Raw genomic sequence first — 20,079 nt, forward strand, 5'->3', positions numbered from 1 at the left:
GAGGAGAATCTTCCAGGTTCTGGTGGATCCCAGCATTCTTTGGTTTGTGGCAGCACACTCATCTCTGCCTCAGTCTTCACATGGCCTTCCTGTGTCTCTTCTTCCCTTCTTTTCTTTTACAAAGACACATTATTCTGGATTTAGGGCCCACCCTCATCCAGGATGATCTAATCTTGGGATTCTTCCCTGAATTAAACTTAATCTGCAAAGACCCTTTTTCCAAATAAGATCATATCCACAGTTAGGGGTGTTAGGACTTGGACATGTCTTTTGGGGAGGCTGCAATTCAACCCATTATAATTACCATCTCTGTAAAATGAGGATAGTAACACCTACCTGGCGAGGTTGTTATTGGCTATGTATTAAATGAAGGGTACGTATTAAATGGTAGCTAATAGTCAATGCTCAATAATGAAGTTATCCATACTCCTGTTTTTTACCTATTAATCCAGGCATGTATATATATACACGCCTACCCAAAAGATATGTCCAAGTCCTAACACCCGTAACTATGAATATATATACACACCTGTATATAGGTACACTTACACACCTGTGTGTGTGTATATATATTATATATATACACAGCTGATCTCTACATATATGTATATTCAAGTGTGTATGTATATGTATATACAGGTGTGTATATACATATATATGCACACACATATATTATATATACACACATGTGTATATATATTATATACACACACTTATATATATAAAATATATATACAGTATACTGTATATATGCAAAGCTCTATGCAGAGATCAGCAGGCAGCCTGGTGCAAGGGCAAAAATCCTCCATCTTTTTCTTGCATTAATCTGCAAAGACCATTTTTCCAAATAAGGTCATATCCATAGGTCATATCCATAGCGGGGAAAGTGCCCGCCTCAGCCTCCCAAAGTGCTAGGATTACAGGCTCTGTGTGTGTGTGTGTGTGTGTGTGTGTATATATATATATATATATATTCATGACAGCTCAGGAGGTCCTGACGACATGTACCCCACTGCACTCCAGCCTGGGCAACAGAACAAGACCCTGTCTAAAAAGGAAAAAAAAAAAAAAAATTGAGGTCCAGCTAAGTGTCTGGATATCAAAGCAAAAATAATTGATTCCAAACAGCTGCCCTTACCTGTTAACTCATTGTGTTATTCAAGTCTTCTTCAAGCCTCTGCTTTGACAGCAATTGTGGCCAATGTGAACAGAATTTAGGTTAGAATTTAGAGACAGTGTCTTGCTCTGTTGCCCAGGGTGGGGTGCAGTGGCATGATCTTGGCTCACTGTATCCTCTACCTCTCAGGTTCCAATGATTCTCCTGCCTCAGCCTCCCAGGTAGCTGGGATTACAGGCAGGCGCCACCACACCCAGCTAATTTTTGTATTTTTGATAGAGACGGGGTTTCACCATGTTGGTCAGGCTGGTCTCAAACTCCTGACCTCAGGTGATCTGCCTGCCTCAGCCCCCCAAAGTGCTGGGATTACAGGCGCGAGCCACTGCATCGGCCAGGCACATACTCTTAAGTTGGATTTTTCGATCTTGTCTGCCTATTAAGTTAGGTTGCAGTTCATCCACGAGGACTCAAATATAGAAGTACAGAGTCCTTCTCAGACCATATTTAGTTACTTTAATGCTACCTAATAGCCAGAAGTTAAAGATGACATATTGAACATTTTAGGTTAGATCTGGAAGCATTCCACAGTCTGCATCCAACCCAAATTTCATCACATGCCAAAAAATAATCTTTCCCACCTTCTGGTTTATGCAGGGTTTCTTCTTCTCTGGGTCTTTGGTCACATCCCAGTGCTTCCCCCAATGCACATACACACACACGTGTCTCCTGTTCTCATCCACATCCCTCACTTCACAGGTCAGGGATCCACCATGGAGATTCTACCAGTTGCTGAGCATGTCTGTCCCAATTTTGCATTCAGGACTGGGGAAGTAACCACAGGATGAGTTCAAAGACTCATTGGGCCCAATATAAGATGGACCTGAGATAAAACTCCATTGATCACCTGCCCTACATAAGCTCCTAGTTTTACTTGTGAACCAGGATGACATGCTCCCACTTCCTTCACGTCATTCCCACAGATATTCTCCAGGTTTCTTTCAGCATACATTGCAAAAAATACGCAGTTCTTTGGCTGGGCACAGTGGCTTACCCCTGTAATCCCAGCACTTTGGGAGGCTGAGGCGGGTGGATCACCTGAGGTCAGGAGTTCGAGACCAGCCTGACCAACAGGTAAAACCCCGTCTCTATCAAAAATACAAAAATTAGCTGGGCGTGGTGGCACATGCCTGTTGTCCCAGCTACTTGGGAGGCTGAGGCAGAGAATCTCTTAAACCCAGAAGGCAGAGGTTGCAATGAGCTGAGATCACACCACAGAACTCCAGCCTGGGCGACAGGGCAAGAAACTCTCCAAAAAAAAAAAAAAAAAAAAAAAAAAAAAAAAAAAAAAAAAAACCAGTTATTTTGGAGTACAGTATACCTTCTCCTAGGACATACTTTGGAGTATAGTATACCTCACCTTTCATGACGTGCTAGGACTGGAGTCTAGTTCTAGTCTAGAACCAGACAGGAGTGATGGAGGCAGGTCCTGAGGAGAATGAGCAAGGCAAGTACCTCAGGGGAGGCCATGACACATTCTTCAGGCATAGGCATAGGAGGGCTAACTTCTTCAGGGAGTGGTGGAAAGCCCCTCCAACTGGCAAAGGAGATGCATCAGAACTTAGGGATTCTGTAGCCTCAGCTTCATCAAGATCTGCCTTGTTCCCATACGAAATTTCAGGATCATGTTCCTTCTCAATCAAGGACTCACTTTTGTGTCTAATTCAGCCCTTGGCAGAGGGAGACGCGGGGGTTGGTTTTCAGAAATCTTTGCCATGTGGCTACAGGAGATGAGGGTTTATTTCAGGGCAGACATAGAAGCTTTCAGGTTTCTTATGTGGAGTATGACCTGAGAATTTGAAGGCTTGAGCTCATCCTTTTCTTTTCCTACTACTCAGTGAAGTTAGGAACAATCAGCCCATCTCATTATATTCCATAGTTTGACTCAAAGTAAATACTTGGCCAGAACCTTGCCTCTTGTAGATATTTTATTAGAAGTATCCAGGGGCCATGCCTTGCGTATCTCTTACCATATCATAACATGGACTACCAGTGCCCTCTTTACCTCGAAAATAGAGGCATTGGTGCCTTCAAATTTAATCAGATTAGAAAACCAACTCCAAAAACTCATTCTTATGATTCTGTCCAAAATCTCTATCCAGCAAAATCTTTTTTTTTTTTTTTTCTGAGATGGAATCTCACTTTGTCACCCAGGCTGGTGTGCAGTGGCATGATGTCCACTCACTGCAACCTCCACCTCCCGGATTAAAATGATTCTCATGCCTCAGCCTCCTGAGTAGTTAGGATTACAGGCGCATGCCACCACACCCGGCTAATTTTTGTATTTTTAGTAGAGACGAGGTTTCACCATATCGGCTAAGCTGTTCTCAAACTCCTGACCTCAAGTGATCCACCTGCCTCGGCCCCCCAAAGTGCTGGGATTACAGGCGTGAGCCACCACGCCTGGCCTCTATCAGTCAAAATCTTAATCAGAACAGAAGGAATTATGTATTAAGAGATTAACTGTAAAGAATCACTTATGCAATTGTGGGGACAGGCAAGGCAAGTCTGAAATTCACAGGAAAGGCTATCAGATGGAGCTGACTGAAATTCTAAGGCATAAGAAGCTAAAAGTCCAGTTGGAATTTCATCAAAGAAACCTCAGCTCAACTTTTAAGGCTTTTGGACTGATTGAATCCACCCACCCAGATTATCTAAAATAATCTCCTTTTTACTTAAACTCAACTTTAATCACATCAATAAAATAACTTCACAGTAACACCTAGATTGTAACTAGAGGACTATAGCCCCTGAATAACCGGAGACTATATCCTGGCCAGGTTGAGACATCAAAAAGATAATAAATCACACGTATGAGAGAATGAGGGTAAAAAAGGAAAATAACATCTCAGTATTATAAAAAAGATAGTTTTGACTTCATGGACCCTCTGAAAGGTTTTCTTTTTTTTCCAGACAGGGTCTCACTTTGTCACCCAGGCTGGAGCACAGTAGCATGACCACAGCTCACTACAGCCTTAACCTACCGGTCTCAAGCTATCCTCCCACTTCAGCCTCTAGGGTAGCTGGACTACAGATGCACACCACCATGCCCAGCTAAATTTTTAATTTTTCTGCACAAATGGAGTCTCTTTATTCCCAGGCTGGTCTTGAACTTCCAAGCTCAAGCAATCCTGCTGCCTCAGCTTCCCAAAGTGTTGGGATTACAGGGATGAGCCACAGTGCCCAGTCCCCCTGAAAGATGGCGAAGACTTCCAGGAATAGCTGGGCTACACTTGGAAAAATGCTGGATTACATGAAAGTAAGTATCCAACAAAAAATAATAGTGCTTGGAGGTACATTATCTACAGTGGAATTGCCTAATACCCCATGCCCCATTTAACATATGTGAATTAAACTATATGACTAAAATCATGTAAAGAACAAAAATTAAAATCGTCGTCATTCCACTCAGAGAGCTTTTTGAAATGGGGAATATAAATGTGCTTTTCCTTCTAGAGGTCTCAGTTCCTGGGGGAGGATCTCTCAAAATGTGAACATTTTCTCTATGGAGTGCAATCCTAGTGTTTAAAGCTATAGTTTATATTTTCAAACTACTCAGCCCTAAAATCCACATAAGTACTTCATCTGTGCTCAGCCCAAGAAACAATGAATCGATTCCAATAATGGAAGTGTAACTGCCCAACAGATTCTTCTTCCCCACTGCCCAAATAAAGCTAATTTATTAAGACAAGAGAATTGCAATAAAGAGTTTAGGCCAGGCGCGGTGGCTCACACCTGTAATCCCTGCACTTTGGAAGGCCAAGGTGGGCGGATCACCTGAGATCAGGAGTTTGAGAGTAGCCTGGCCAACATGGTGAAACCCAGTCTCTACTAAAAATACAAAAATTAGCCGGGCGTGGTGGCAGGCACCTGTAATTCCATCAGGAGGATGAGGCAGGAGAATCGTTTGAACCTTTGTTATCACAGCTATTTCCTTTGTTTCAAAGTTAAGTGATAAGCTAAATTCCTCCCATAGTTAGCTTGGCCTACACCCAGGAATTGTCAAGGGCAGCTTGGAGGTTAAAGGCAAGATGGAGTCAGTTAGGTCAAATTTCTTTCACTGTCATAATTTTTCTATGACAGATTTTTTTTTACTGTCATAATTTTTGCAAAGGCAGTTTCAGAAGGAAAACTAACATGGTGAGAGGTGGTCTGAAATGGTCGCCATGATGGAGAATTTCCAGGGAACTTTTCAAGGATGATATTGATACATCCAACTTTTTCTTTATGGGTGGGCTTAGAGCCTAATCCTTGGATCTACTGTTAAAAACTTTAGACAAATTAAACAGAGTTTAATTGAGCAAAGAATGATTCACGAATCAGACAGCCCACTTTCCAAAACCAGAAACAAATTCAGAGCAACTCTGGCACTACTGCCTGGTCAGAGATTTCTAGACAGAAAAAAGAGTGACACACAGAAAATGGAAGTGAGGTATAGAAAGAGCTGGATTGGTTACACTCAGTGTTTCTCTTGCTTAAATAGTTGGCCACCTGTGAATGGTTGAAGTATGGCTGCTGTGATTGTCTGAGAGTTGGCTTCTTGCTCTTGCTACAAGAGTAGGTTATAGCCTGTTTACACATCCAGTTACACATCCAGTTTGCTATGTACAGATAAACCTTTAGGCCAAACTTAAAATATGTAATGAGGTAGCTTTAGACTAAACTTTATTTATTTGTTTATTTATTTAAAGAGAAACTCGCTCTGTTGCCCAGGCTTGAGTGCAGTGGCACCGTCTCAGCTCACTGCAACCTCTGCCTTGAGGGTTCAAGCGACTCTCTGCCTCAGCCTCCCACGTAGCCAGGATTACAGCCATGCACCACCACACCTGGCTAATTTTTGTATTTTTAGTAGAGACTGGGTTTCACCATGTTGGCCAGGCTGGTCTAGAACTCCTGACCTCAGGTGATCCGTCTGCCTCACCCTCCCAAAGTGCTAGGATTACAGGCATGAGCCACCACACCTGGCCATGGCTAAACTTAACTGAATACTAGGATGTGACCCGGCCACAGATGATTCTAATCTAGTCTTTTTTTTTTTTTTTTGAGACGGAGTTTTGCTCTTGTTGCCCAGGCTGGAGTGCAATGGTGCAATCTCGGCTCACTGCAACCTCCGCCTCCCATGTTCAAGTGATTCTCCTGCCTCAGCCTCCAGAGTAGCTGGGATTACAGGCATCTGCCACCACGCCCAGCTAATTTTTTGTATTTTTAATAGAGATGGGGTTTCACCATGTTGGCCAGGCGGGTCTTGAACTCCTGACCTCAGGTGATCCGCCCACCGTGGCCTCCCAAAGTGCTGGGCCTTAATCTAGTCTTATTGGAACCACTGTCATAGTATCTGATACCTGAACCTACTATATCAAGTCTTCAAAGTAGTAGTGAGAGCTAGGGATGAGAATTTCCATCCCAGGGCAAACAATGATGTTGTCACTACACACTTGCTGAATTGAACGGGAGGTCTCATAGGGGCAAGTATGAAGCTTGAAGGAGTGTGTAAACGGGGAGAGAAACTTCTGAAGAGAAAGCCCAGGCTCTCCTCTTCCCAACTCATTTATACACTAGTTATATGTAAATCAGCAGCCACAAGTGAGAGAGCCACAGGCCAGATGCCCTTTACAAAGGTCTCATAAAATGTTCTGTAAAAACTTTGAATTGGCTAGGCACAGTGTTTCCCACCTGCAATCCCAGCACTTTGAGAGGCTGAGGTGGGAAGATTGCTTGAGCCCAGGAGTTTGGACCAGCCTGGGCAACACAGTGAGACTCCATCTCTACAAAAACTAAATTTTAAAAATTAGCCAGGCCAAGTGTTATATACCTGTGGTCCTTGCTGTTCAGGAGGCTGGGGTGAGAGGATTGCTTGAGGCTGGGAGATAGAGGGTGCAGTTGAAAAATTGCCATTGCGGCCGGGCGCGGTGGCTCACGCCTGTAATCCCAGCACTTTGGGAGGCCGAGACGGGCGGATCAGGAGGTCAGGAGATCGAGACCATCCTGGCTAACACGGTGAAACCCCGTCTCTACTAAAAAATACAAAAAACTAGCCGGGCGAGGTGGCGGGCGCCTATAGTCCCAGCTACTCAGGAGGCTGAGGCAGGAGAATGGCGTGAACCTGGGAGGCGGAGCTTGCAGTGAGCTGAGATCCGGCCACTGCACTCCAGCCTGGGTGACAGAGCGAGACTCCGTCTCAAAAAAAAAAAAAAGAAAAGAAAAATTGCCATTGCAAAATGATGACAGTAAGAGAAATCTGACATAGTTGACTCCATCTTGCTTCTAACCTCTAAGCTATCCTTGCTCATTCCTGGGTGCAGGCCAAGCTAACTTTGGGAGAAATTTAGTTTATAGTTTTAGACAAGGTCTCGCCCCATTGCCCAGGCTGGAGTGCAGTGGTGCGATTATGGCTCATGGCAGCCTCAACCTCCCAGGCTCAAGCAATCCTCCCATATCAGCCTCCCAAGTAGCTGGAACTACAGGCACGTGCCACCATGCCTGGCTAATTTTTAAAAAGTTTTTTAGAGATGGGGTTTCACTATGTTGCCCACACTGATCTCAACTCCTGAACTCAAGCAATACTCCCAAAGTGGTGAGATTACAGGCGTGAGCCACCATGCCTGGCCCAAAAACTTAAAAATTAGATTTTTAAAAAACAAAATGCAGCTGTGAATTAACTATTTAGATAGGTGGTCCAAACTAGAAATTGATATTTTAAATGTTATTAAAAGGCATACCCTTCCTTTACTAAAGCAGGATAAAAATAAGTAGATTGATAAACAGTCAAATTTTTCCCAGAATTAGTCTTAAACTCTTTTATTCTACAAGTTCATAAGCTAAAAATCTGTTCAAATCAAGAGAGTTGTCTTTAATTAATGGACTGCTGTCACCACCCTATAATATATAGTGCTAAAGTTTATTTCTGCACTTTGAGCAGAGAACAACTAGCTGATGGCAACAATTAAAAAGAAAACAATTTGCTGACTAATTAGTAGCTTCAGTGTACCCTGGCCTCTGTTAAAAATAAAATCTCTTCAACTACGGTGATGGCTGTTATTACACATTTTTATTATTCATAATGCCTCAACCATTCTTCTTCTTTTTTTTTTTTTTTCTGAGACAGAGTCTTGCTCTATTACCCAGGCTAGAGTGCAGTGGCTCGATCTCAGTTCACTGCAACCTCTGCCACCCTGGTTCAAGCAGTTCTGCCTTAACCTCCCAAGTAGCTGGGATTACAGGCACATGCCACCATGCCCAGCTAATTTTTGTAATTTTAGTAGAGACGGGGTTTCACCATGTTGGCCAGGCTGGTCTTGAACTCCTGGCCTCATGATCCACCTGCCTTAGCTTCCCAAAGTGCTAGGATTACAGGCGTGAGCCACCACGCCTGGCCACTGTTACTCTTATTTACCCCCTCCTGGTATCTTCTTCCTAGAGTTCCAAAGGAAAAACACTTCCCATCAAACCGGAGTTTGAAACGGATAATGGTGTCAAGGACCCTAATTTCCTAGCATGATTCCTATGCTTCACTTATTTCCACTATTCTTATTGTTATTTTAACAAAACTTTTTTGTTTTACTTACATTTAAATCTATCAGATACTGTTTTCTGTAGAAGACTGACAACATTTGAGGCAAGATATCAATATAAATGCAATGCATGAGAAAATAATCCTATGAAAAGAATTCTCATTGGTTCTCAAAATGGGGTCCCTGGAACTGGTGAGGGGCACAGACTCACTCTCAAAGGCCTGTAAGCCACCTGTGAAAATTTTTTGTTTGGGCTTTCATTAATAGGATGACCTACAATTAGCACATGCCTCATGAGTAACCATTTAGATTTGTATATTGCCAAATTTGCACTTAAAACATGGCTGACACCTACTCTTTAAATCCAATATTTCTTTTTTTAGAAAAGATTTTTATAGCCTTGCCAACATGGTAAAACCCCGTCTCTAATAAAAAAACAAAAATTAACCGGGCGTGGTGGCGCGTGCCTGTAATCTCAGCTGCTCGGGAGACTGAGGCAGGACAATCGCCTGAACTTGGGAGGCAGAGATTGCAGTGAGCCGAGATTGCACCACTGCACTCCATCCTGGGCAAAAGAGTGAAACTCCATCTTAAAAAAAAAAAAAAAACCAATTTTAGAGACAGTGTCTCACTCTGTTGAGTGAATGGTGTGATCATAACTCACTGCAGCCTTGAACCCCTGGGCTTAAGGGATCCTCCCATCTCTGCCTCCCAAAGCACTGAGATTAATTACATGCATGAGCCACTGTGCCTAGCCTGATATTTATTAAGTTAGAGTATATAAACAACATCTCTGGGATCTGAGAATTCTCTTGTTTGAGCATCCTGGGAGAATGGTGATATCGTTCTGAATAACTTGAAGCTACAGGAAGTGTTTTTTGAAACCAGGAAAAGCCCAGTTTATGAGATTATTATAAAAGACCTTAAAAAGCAGGTGATTCACTTACCTAAATGTGTTGAATGAATCAAGGAAAATACCTGTTTTCTTACTACGGACTGAAGTCTCAGCCTCTTAAATTTTCCTGTTGATCTGCCTTTTTGTGATGATAGGTATCAACTTGACTGGATTAAAGAATACCTAAAGAACTGATAAAGCGTTACATCTGAATGTATCTGTGAGGATGTTCCTAGATGTGTACCAATTCATGGGCTATAGCCAGTGGTTTGGCTGGATGGTCAGGGACATGAAAGGAACACGATTAGAGAACTGGTGACAAAGCAGTTTGGGAAGGAGTTACTGGCTAGACCTCTCTGAATGGGCAAAAGACGTGAAGATATTTGTGTCCCATGTGAATGCTCACCAAAGGGTCACTTCAGCACAGGAAAACTTTGGTAATCAAGTGGGTAGGATGACCTGTTCTGTGGATACCAACTGGCTTCTTACCCCAGTCACCCCTGTCAGTGGCCAATGGGCTCACGAACAAAGTGGCCATGGTGGGAGGGATGAACAATAAGGATTGGGCTCAGCATCATGGACTTTCACCCACCAAGATGGACCTGGCTACAGCCACTGATGAGTGTCCAATATGCCAGCAGCAGAGACCAGCACTGAGCCCCTGATATGGCATCATTCCCCAGGGTAGTCAACCAGTTACCTGGAACACTTCCATCATGGAAGGGGCAGCATTTTATCTTTACTGGAATAGACACTCTGGATATGGACGTGCCTTCTCTGCACACAGTGCTTCTGCCAAAACTACCATCCATGTACTTACAGAATGCATTATCAGGCCGGGCACAGTGGCTCACACCTGTCATCCCAGCACTTTGGGAGGCCAAGGTGGGCAGATCCCTTGAGGTTAAGAGTTTGAGACCAGCCTGGCCAACATGATGAAACCCATCTCTACTAAAAATACAAAAATTAGCCAAGAGTGGTGGTGTGCACCTGTAATCCCAGCTACTCGGGAGGCTGAAGCAGGAGAATTGCTTGAACCCAGGTAACAGAGGTTGCAGTGAGCCAAGATTGCACTACTGCACTCCAGCCTGGGTGACAAGAGTGAAACTCCATCTCAAAAACAAAAACAAAAATCCAGAATTCCTTATCCACTATCATAGTATTCCACACAGCAATGCTTCTGACCAAGGAACTCACTCCACAGCCAAAGAAGTGCATCAACGGGCTCCTGTTCATGGAATTCACTGGTCTTACCATCTTCCCCAACATCCTGAAGCATATGGCTTGACAGAATGATGGAATGGCCTTTTGAAGTCAGTTACGGTGCCAGCTAGGTGACAATACTTTGAAAGTCTGGAGCAAGGTTCTCCAGAAGGCTGTATGTGCTCTGAATCAGCATTCAATATATGGTACTATTAATCCCATTGCCAGGATTTATGAGTCCAGGAATCCAGGGGGATATGGGAGTGGCACCAGTCACCATCACCCCTAGTGACCAACTAGCAAAATCCTTGCTTCCTGTTTGTGCAATATGTGCTCTGCTGGCCTAGAGGTCTCAGTTCCAGAGGGAGGAATGTTGCTACCAAGACTCACAACAATGACTTCATTAAACTGAAAGTTAAGACTGCCACCCAGTCACTTTGGTTTCCTCGTGCTTCTGAGTCAAGGGGCTAAGAAGGGAGTTACAGTGTTGACTGGGATGACTGATCAGATTACTAAAGAGAAATTGGACTATTATTCCACAATGGTGGTAAGGAAGGATGTGTCTGGAATATTAGAGATCCCTTAGGGCATCTGCTAGTATTACCATGCCCTGTGATTAAGGTCAATGGGAAATTACAACCCAATCCAGGCAGGATTATGACTGGCCAAGACCCTTCAGAAATAAAGGTTTGGGTCACCCTGCCAGGTAAAGAACCACAACCAAGTGAGGTGCCTGCTGAAGACAAAAGGAATACAGAATGTGTACTGGAAGAAGGTCGTTATAAATACCAACTATAACTACATTACCACTTACAGAACTGAGGATTATAATTGTCATGATTATTTCCTCACTATTTTGTTAAAAATATTTTTGTAGGCATTGTGGCTTATACCTGTAATCCCAGCACTTTAGGAGGCTGAGGCAGGAGGATGGCTTGAGTCCAGGAGTTCAAGACTAACCTGGGCAACATAGTGAGACTTTATCTGTACAAATTATTTAAAAATTAGCTGGGTGTGGTGGTGCATGTGTGTAATCCCAGCTACTCAGGAGGCTGAGGTGGGAGGACTGATTAAGCCCAGGAGATCGAGACTGCAGTGAGCTGTGATTTTGCCACTGCTCTGCAGCCTGGGCAACAAAGTGAGATCCTATCTTAAAATAAAAAATAAATAAGCTTAAAAAAGTATATGTTTCTGTGTATATACACATATTAAGCAGATGACCTGTTTTTGTTCCTTATTCATCTTATAAAATATATTGACTTTGAGTCAGTATTTAAGTATTGCTAATTTTACATCATAGTATTTAAGTTATAGGATACCAGGAAAAGAGTAAACATCAACCAGGGACTTTATTCCCTTTTCTAGGGAAGAGATTCATGCACTTTTTGTTGTATACAATACAGTTCTATCATGTTAATCAGAATTATTTACCTTGTTATTGTCTTAGAAATTAAGTATGTTTTAAGGAGATACATGTGGGTGCCAAGCTGACAAGGGGTAAACTTTTTTTTTTTTATTTTTTGAGACGGAATCTCTCTGTGTCACCCAGCCTGGAGTGCAATGGCATAATCTCGGCTCACTGCAACCTCTGCCTCCAGGGTTCAAGCAATTCTCCTGCCTCAGTCTTCTGAGTAGCTGGGATTACAGGCACATGCCACCATACCATGAGAATTTTGTGTTTTTAGTAGAGATGGGTTTTCACCATTTTGGCCAGGCTGGTCTTGAACTCCTGACCTCAAGCAATCCACCCACCTCGACCTCCCAAAGTGCTGGGATTACAGGCATCAGCCACTGTGGCTGGCTGGGGATTGACTTCTGATGATTAATTTTAGATGTCAACTTGACTGAATTAAGAAATAGATAATTGGTAAAGCATTACTTCCAGGCATGTCTGTGAGGGAATGGGCGTGTGAGTTGGTGGACTGAGTGGGAAAGATCCACCCTCAATATAAGCATTTGGCTGGGGGCCCACATAGCACAAAAAAGAAGAGAAGCAGGATTTTCTTTTTCCCCTCCTGAAGCAGGGACACTTTTCTCCTCTTGCCCTTGGAAATAAGAACTCCGGACTCTCTGACCTTGCAACTTCAGACTTAGACCAGCAACCCTGCATGTGTTCAGGTCTTTGGCCTCAAACTGACAATTACACATCAGCTTTCCTGGTTCTGAGGCTGTCAGACTTGGACTGAGCCACACTACCAGCATCCCAGGATCTCCTTGCAACTGCCTGTTGTGGGACTTCTCAGCCTCCATAATTACGTGAACCAAGTCCTCCAACAAATTCCCTCTGTCTTTATTGTATTGGTTCTGTTCTCTGGAGAACACTAACACACTTTATGAAAGTGCTGCTGAGGGGCAGTTCCTTTTTCTTTTCTTTTCTTTTTAATTTTAGGCAGAGTCTTACTCTTTTGCCCAGGCTGGAGTGCAGTGATGCAATCTTGGCTCATTGCAACCTCCACCTCCTAGGTTCAAGTTATTCTCAGGCCTCATCCACCTGAGTAGCTGGGACTACAGGTGCGCACCACCATGCCCAGCTAATTTTGTATTTTCAGTAGGGACAGGGTTTCATCATGTTGCCCAGGATGGTCTCAAACTCCTGGCCTCAGGTGATCCTCCTGCCTCAGCTTCCCCAAGTGCTGGATTTTAGACATGAGCCACGAGCCTAGGCAGTTTCTTTTTTATTTTTATTTATTTATTTATTTATTTATTTATTTATTTATTTATTTTTGAGACAGAGTCTCGCTCTGTCGCCAGTCTGGAGTGCAGTGGTGGGATCTCGGCTCACTGCAACCTCTGCCTCCCAGGTTCAAGTGATTCTCCTGCCTCAGTCTCCCAAGTAGCAGGGATTACAGGCTCGTGCCACCACACCCAGCTAATTTTTGTATTTTTAGTAGAAACAGGGTTTCACCACGTTGGCCAGGATGGTCTCAATCTTTTGACCTTGTGATCCACCTGCCTCAGCCTCCTAAAGTGCTGAGATTACATGCGTGAGCCACCGTGCCCAGCTGGGGCAGTTTCTTACTAGCTCCTCTCCTACCTAGATAATACCAAGAGACCTGGATAATACTGTGACCCAGTCTCCCCAGCATTCCTACAGCCAAGGCCATGCAAATGTACACATCTCTTGTAGAGATCCTGCAAGATTGCCTAGTAATGAGCTATCCTGATGAGACAGGTTCCTTCTGCAGGAGTCCTGTGTTGTTATAGTGAGACAGAACGTCAAAAACAGAGGCACAGCACTACTTAAGTGTGATTATCTCCCTTTGATATACATGAAGTGGCTCTTTTTTTTTTTTTTTTTTCCAGACAGAATTTTGCTCTTCTGGCCCAGGCTGGAGTACAATGGCGCAATCTCGGCTCACTGCAACCTCTGCCTCCTGGGCTCAAGCAATTCTGCTGCTTCAGCCTCCTGAGTAGCTAGGATTACAGGTACCTGCCACCATGCCCAGCTAATTTTTGTATTTTTAGTAGACACCAGGTTTCACCATGTTGGTCAGGCTGGTCTCAAACTCCTGACCTCAGGTGATCCACCTGCCTCGGCCTCCCAAAGTGCTGGGATTACAGGTGTGAGCCACCACGCCCGGCCATGGTTCTTAATTTTAAGATCAAAACCATGATTTCATCAAAAATCTTGTGGTCAGTTCATAATAATCAAATTCACAGGAGACTTTATAAGTCAGAATGCCATGTACAGTGCTGTATGTATTTTTCTAGTAACTAGAACATCTTTGAAATATAATGCCTCCTCCTTCACTGTGTCAAAGGGAAGGAAGTCCAAACTCATCAGAAGAAGAAATGAGAGTGAGAGAGCAGTATACTGTTGACGGCTTTTTTATCCAGGCCAGGAAAAGCCTGATATGAGGCCACTGTTGTGTGGCTAAAGGATGAGTGACCAACATGCAGTGCCTCTGCTGGCCAGGTGACCTGCACACAGTCCAGGTGGGGCTCTCTGGTGTCTCCCTTTGTTCCTGATTCACCTGGATTCCCTGTCTTCCTTCCTTAAACAGATTACAATACCCAGTGAGATCACCAATTCCTTTCATATTAGTCATATTTTCAGTCATTTATCTGGGAAATCTACTCAAGTCAGCTTCATGGGTGTTCCTCAGATCTCTTCAGGACCACATTTACCAGTTTTTTTGTGATGGGATTGATTGCTACAAATGACATTACGCATAGTTTCATTCATCCCCTTGATTCAGAATAAGTAATTGAGGGGGGAAATGATAGGCAATAAATAAATATATACATTATTCTCATTCTCAAAGAATATTCTTATTTTCAAATTCTGGCAATCTGGGGATATCTTACTCCATACTTTATATAATGACTTTATTAGTAATCTCCTAATGAAAAAGTCCATTTATTCCATAGGTAAATGTGGACGGCATAATATATTATATATATCCCAGATATGATGATGAATCTTAGGAGTTTAATGAATAAAATGACCCTGTGCCTGGTGAAGAAAGGCCTATAAATACAAAGTAACCTAGAACGAATCCATTTCTGCATCTTTCAAACTCTTTTCCACTCTGCTGTTACAGCTGTCATTTCTAAAGCAAGCATCAGTGTATTGTGATTTACTCAGTCTTATAGTCATGTGTAAGTTATCAACAATCCAGCATAGGTTGGGTTATGCCAAGCGCAGTCTCATCCCTCCTTACTGCTCTCCTGGTCGAGGGTAAAGACTCTGCGACAAAATCGCTGATCTTCAGCAAGCAATTCTTTTTTTTTTTCCAACTGGGTCTCGCTGTGTCACACAGGCTGGAGTGCAGTAGCAAGATCATGGCTCACTGCAGCCTCAACCTCCTGGGCTCAAGCAATCCTCCTGCCTCAGCCTCCTGAATAGCTGGGACTACAGTTGTGTGCCACCATGCCTGGCTATTTTTAAAATAATTTGTAAGCTGGGCGTGGTGGCTCACTCCTGTAATCTCAACACTTTGGAAGGCTGAGGTGGGCGGATCACCCGATGTCAGGAGTTCGAAACCACCCTGGCCAATGATGGCCAACATGATGAAACTCCATCTCTACTAAACATACAAAAATAGGCTGGGTATGGTGGCTCATGCTTGTAATCCCAGCACTTTCGGAGGCCAAAGCAGGCAGATCACTTGAGGTCAGGAGTTTGTGACCAGCCTGGCCAACATGGTGAAACCTCATCTCTACTAAAAACTACAAAAATTAGCCAGGCGTGGTGGCAGTCACCTGTAATCTCAGCTACGTGGGAGGCTGAGGCAGGAGAATTGCTTGAACCTGGGAGGAGGAGGGTGTAGTGAGCAGAGATGGCCCCACTGCACTGCAGCCTGGGCAACAGAGTGAGACTCTGTCTCAAAAATAAAATAAATAAAATAAAATAAAATAAAAAATAAATAATTTGCAGAGACAGAGTCTTACTATGTTGTCCAGACTAAAGCAATTATTGAGTAAGCTCACACCTATCTTCCCAAGGGAAGGTCTCCTTTGCTGTACCACACTCACCAGGTGTAAATAAAGTCAAAAACACCTTTCAACACAGAAGTAAATGAGTCCCAGGGCACAATAATCATTTAACTATACACAATTATTTAAATGGCACTGCCCCCGACTTATGTCCAAAACATCTCCAATCTTTTCTTTCAGTTTCCTCCTGAAAATGAAGGATAAGTGCTTCCTCTACATTTGTGCAATTAAAGGGTCCATTCACATGATTTCCCACAACAAAGAAACAGTTCACAGTGGACTCAAAATGAGATTCCAAAATACATTTTAGTTTTCTCTTTCAGCTCAGGCAACCCTTTCCCCAAGTTTTGATCATCACTGCAGAAGCCTTATTTGCAGTAACAGGTCATACGGTGGAGAGCTGCAAGTAGTGCTGTCCTAAATTGGAAAGTGGTCTATTTGTCAACAATGTGATTAAGATTGAAACTGGCCAGCTAACGCCATTTTAGGCCTGAGCCTGCCTGTACCCAGGTGCTCATTAAAACAGCATGTTGCTCCACACCGCCTCAGGTTGTCTGTAGGCACGCTCTCAGGGTTCAGACCGATACAATAACCTTACATCTGGTGCCCAAACCCGAGAGGGGCTCAGGTCTGAGTCCCCCGTGGACCTACCCCTCCACCTCAGAAAGCAGGCCACAGTATCCAGACAAAGGAAGCTCCTCAGCCTCCAGTCGCCTCTCTGTGCATGCACATCCATCACTAATCTCGCTTACTGGTAAGTTTCCCTGGGAGCCCGGTTTGGTTTACAGGGGAAAATCTGCACAGCTTCTCTTGGTTTCTCCGATCCGAAAATCCAATGTTGGTCCAAGAAGGTTCCGAGCGTGTGCCAGGCACTCGCTGATCATTTGATCTTAGGGGGACGCCTCTAAGCCATTTGATCCTGTTCCAGAACGAAAAAGGCAGCGGTGACGATTGCTCCTTTTATTGTCTCCCACTAGCAGTTCAGGATGGTCTACTTTTCCCTGTTCTCCGGAGCCTACCCTCAGTTATGGGAAACTCCCGGTCCTACATTCCAAAAAACAACACTGTAGGCTGCCTCATTAAAAACAAAACAAAAAAACACCCCCTCCTCCACCGCCAGCAAACCTTAAGCCTCAGGCAACATATTCGCCCTAAGCGCCTTGTCTTTTTTTGCAATTCAGTCTGGCCACAATATGAATTAAATAATGGGTCCAAATGGCCCACATGGAACATTCGAGTTTACAGTTTTAACTGACTTAAGCAATTATTGCCAACGTCTGGAGAAATGGGGAGAAATTCCTTATGTCCAGGCCTTTTTGCATTCAGATCACAGCCCCACCTCTGCAATTATTGCTTACCTGTTCAAAGCCTTCTCCTCCATTCTCGCTGCCCTGATCGCCTTTCTCTTCCTGACCCTTCCTCTTTTTCCCTTATTCAATCCCGCTGACTGCTGTCCACCTCTCCTAGGCCCTAACTCTTCCTCTCAACCATCTTCTTTAACCCCCCGAGCCTCCTTATTATCTTCTCAGCCGCCATCCTCCCAGCCGCAATTTTCCCAGCCTCCATCCTCCCAGCTGCCATCTTCCCACCCATCTTCCCAGTCAGCTGTATCCACTTCTTTTCCTACACTATCACGTCATTAAGGACAATTCTAGTATTGCCTGGACCCATTCTCCTCCCCCACCACCCTCTCCTGGAGCTTGTAAACCCATTCCGCCAGCTTACACCCCTATCTATCCTCCACTGCCTGTTAATTCCCCTTCCCCCTTCAAACCCTCAGCCGGAACCACTTCCAGGTTCTTCCTTTGCTCCTGCCCACACTCGCTCAGGCGCCATCTTTGGTCCATGCCCCATTCTTACTTCAGCGCCTGTGCTAGAGTGCCCCCTTCAGGAAGTAGCAGGAACTGAAGGTATTGTTAGAGTTCATGTTCCCTTCTCACTGCTCTCTCTCAAATTAACAAAAGACTCGGTTCATTTTCAGAAGACCCTGCCTCTTATATTCGGGAGTTTCAGTACCTTAACCAGTCTTATGAACTAACCTGGCATGACCTCTACATTATCCTCTGTTCCACCCTCACCCCAGAAGACTGGGACCATATCTGGACCCTAGCTCAGGCACATGCTGATACAATTCATCACCAAGCTCCTGCCCAGCCTACTGGCGCAAAAGCGGTCCCCAACCAGGACCCCCACTGGGATTATCAAGACGGGGGCCTCTGGATGCTGCCATCAAGACCACATGATTGTGTCTCCTTGCAGGACTCAAAAAGGGTGCCCATAAAGTGGTAAACTATGAAAAACTTTCAGAAATCACCCAAGGTCCTGACAAAAACCCAGCCCTTTTTCTCTCTCATTTAACTGAAGCCATGAGAAAATACACCAACCTAGACCCAACCAACCCAGAAGGAACCACTATTTTAAACCTTCAGCTCATCTCCCAATCCACCCCGATATTTGGTGCAAGCTTCAGAAGCTTGACGACGGCCCTCAAACCCCACAATAAGACCTCCTTAATTTAGCCTTCAAAGTCTTTAACAATCGTGATGAGGAAAGTAAAAGGCAAAAACAGGCAGAGTTCCAAATGCTTGCCTCTGCCATTAGAGACCGTGCAGGCCCACGGGGTCACAGCTCCACACAGAAGCCTCCTAGCAATCCACCTCCACCTGGCACCTGTTTCAAGTGTGGCAATGAAGGCCACTTGACCAGACAATGCCCAAACCCAAATAAGACCACCAAGCCATGCCCCCTCTGCATTGGACCCCACTGGAAGTTGGACTGTGAGCAGCTCCCGCGAGGACCGCCCCCATCCCTTCCTGAGCCAGCCAGAACCTCCTACCCTGCCGCTGAAGACTGACGGTGCCCTGGAACAGACGCCCCGACAACTACCATCGCTTCATCCAAGCCAAGGGTAACTCTGATGGTGGCAGGTAGGCCAGTATGTTTTTTTAATTAATACCGGGCAACCTACTCTGCTTTACCTAATTTTTCAGGACCCACCCAGTCCTCCCAAGTCTCTGTTGTGGGAATTGATGGAGACGTCTCCAAACCCCGAGTCCCCTGCTTCATTTTTCTGCTCCCTGAACACCTTTTCCTTCACTCACTCTTTCTTAGTCCTGCCCTCATGCCCAACTCTGCTCCTAGGCAGAGATATCCTTTCAAAACTTCACACTATTCTCCACCTCCATGTTCCCCATTGTACCCAACACATTAACCTAGACCCCTCCAGGGCGTCTAACTTTCTTCTCCTCCTCCAACCTCCCACCTTAAAACATGCAACCTGTTCTTATCCCCCATCCGTAGTTAACTCTGCTTTTTGGGATACTTCCACACCCTCAGTCACAGAACACCACACCCCCGTCCACGTTACCCTTAAACAGCCCACCCAGTTCCTATCACAGAAGCAGTATCCTATCCCCAAGCAGCTCTCATAGACCTAAAGCCTGTCATTTCTCATCACCTCGCTGGTCATCTACTCCGCCCAGCAAATCCCCCTTTTAACACACCAGTTCTACCTGTTAATAAAGCCAGATGGAACTTAATCACTTAGTCCAGGACCTCAGGCTCATTAACCAAGCTGTACTCCCAGTATGTCCAGTAGTTCCTAACCCATATACTTCACTTTCCACAATTCCCTCTAATACCACCCATTTTTCTGTCCTAAACCTAAAGGATGCTTTTTTTTTTTTTTTTTTTTTTTGAGACGGAGTCTCGCTCTGCCGCCCAGGCTGGAGTGCAGTGGCCGGATCTCAGCTCACTGCAAGCTCCGCCTCCCGGGTTCACGCCATTCTCCTGCCTCAGCCTCCCGAGTAGTTGGGACTACAGGCGCCTGCCACCGCGCCCGGCTAGTTTTTTGTATT

At 44.5% G+C, this 20,079-nt stretch overlaps 1 pseudogene; it reads left to right on the forward strand.

Moving 5' to 3' along the window:
- Nucleotides 1-4,373: 4,373 nt before the first annotated feature.
- On the forward strand, nt 4,374-19,330 carry LOC144340943 (transcription factor NF-E4-like; annotated as a pseudogene).
- The last annotated feature ends 749 nt before the right edge of the window (nt 19,331-20,079 follow it).

Source organism: Macaca mulatta, chromosome 5 (assembly GCF_049350105.2).
Source record: "Macaca mulatta isolate MMU2019108-1 chromosome 5, T2T-MMU8v2.0, whole genome shotgun sequence".
NCBI lineage: Eukaryota > Metazoa > Chordata > Mammalia > Primates > Cercopithecidae > Macaca > Macaca mulatta.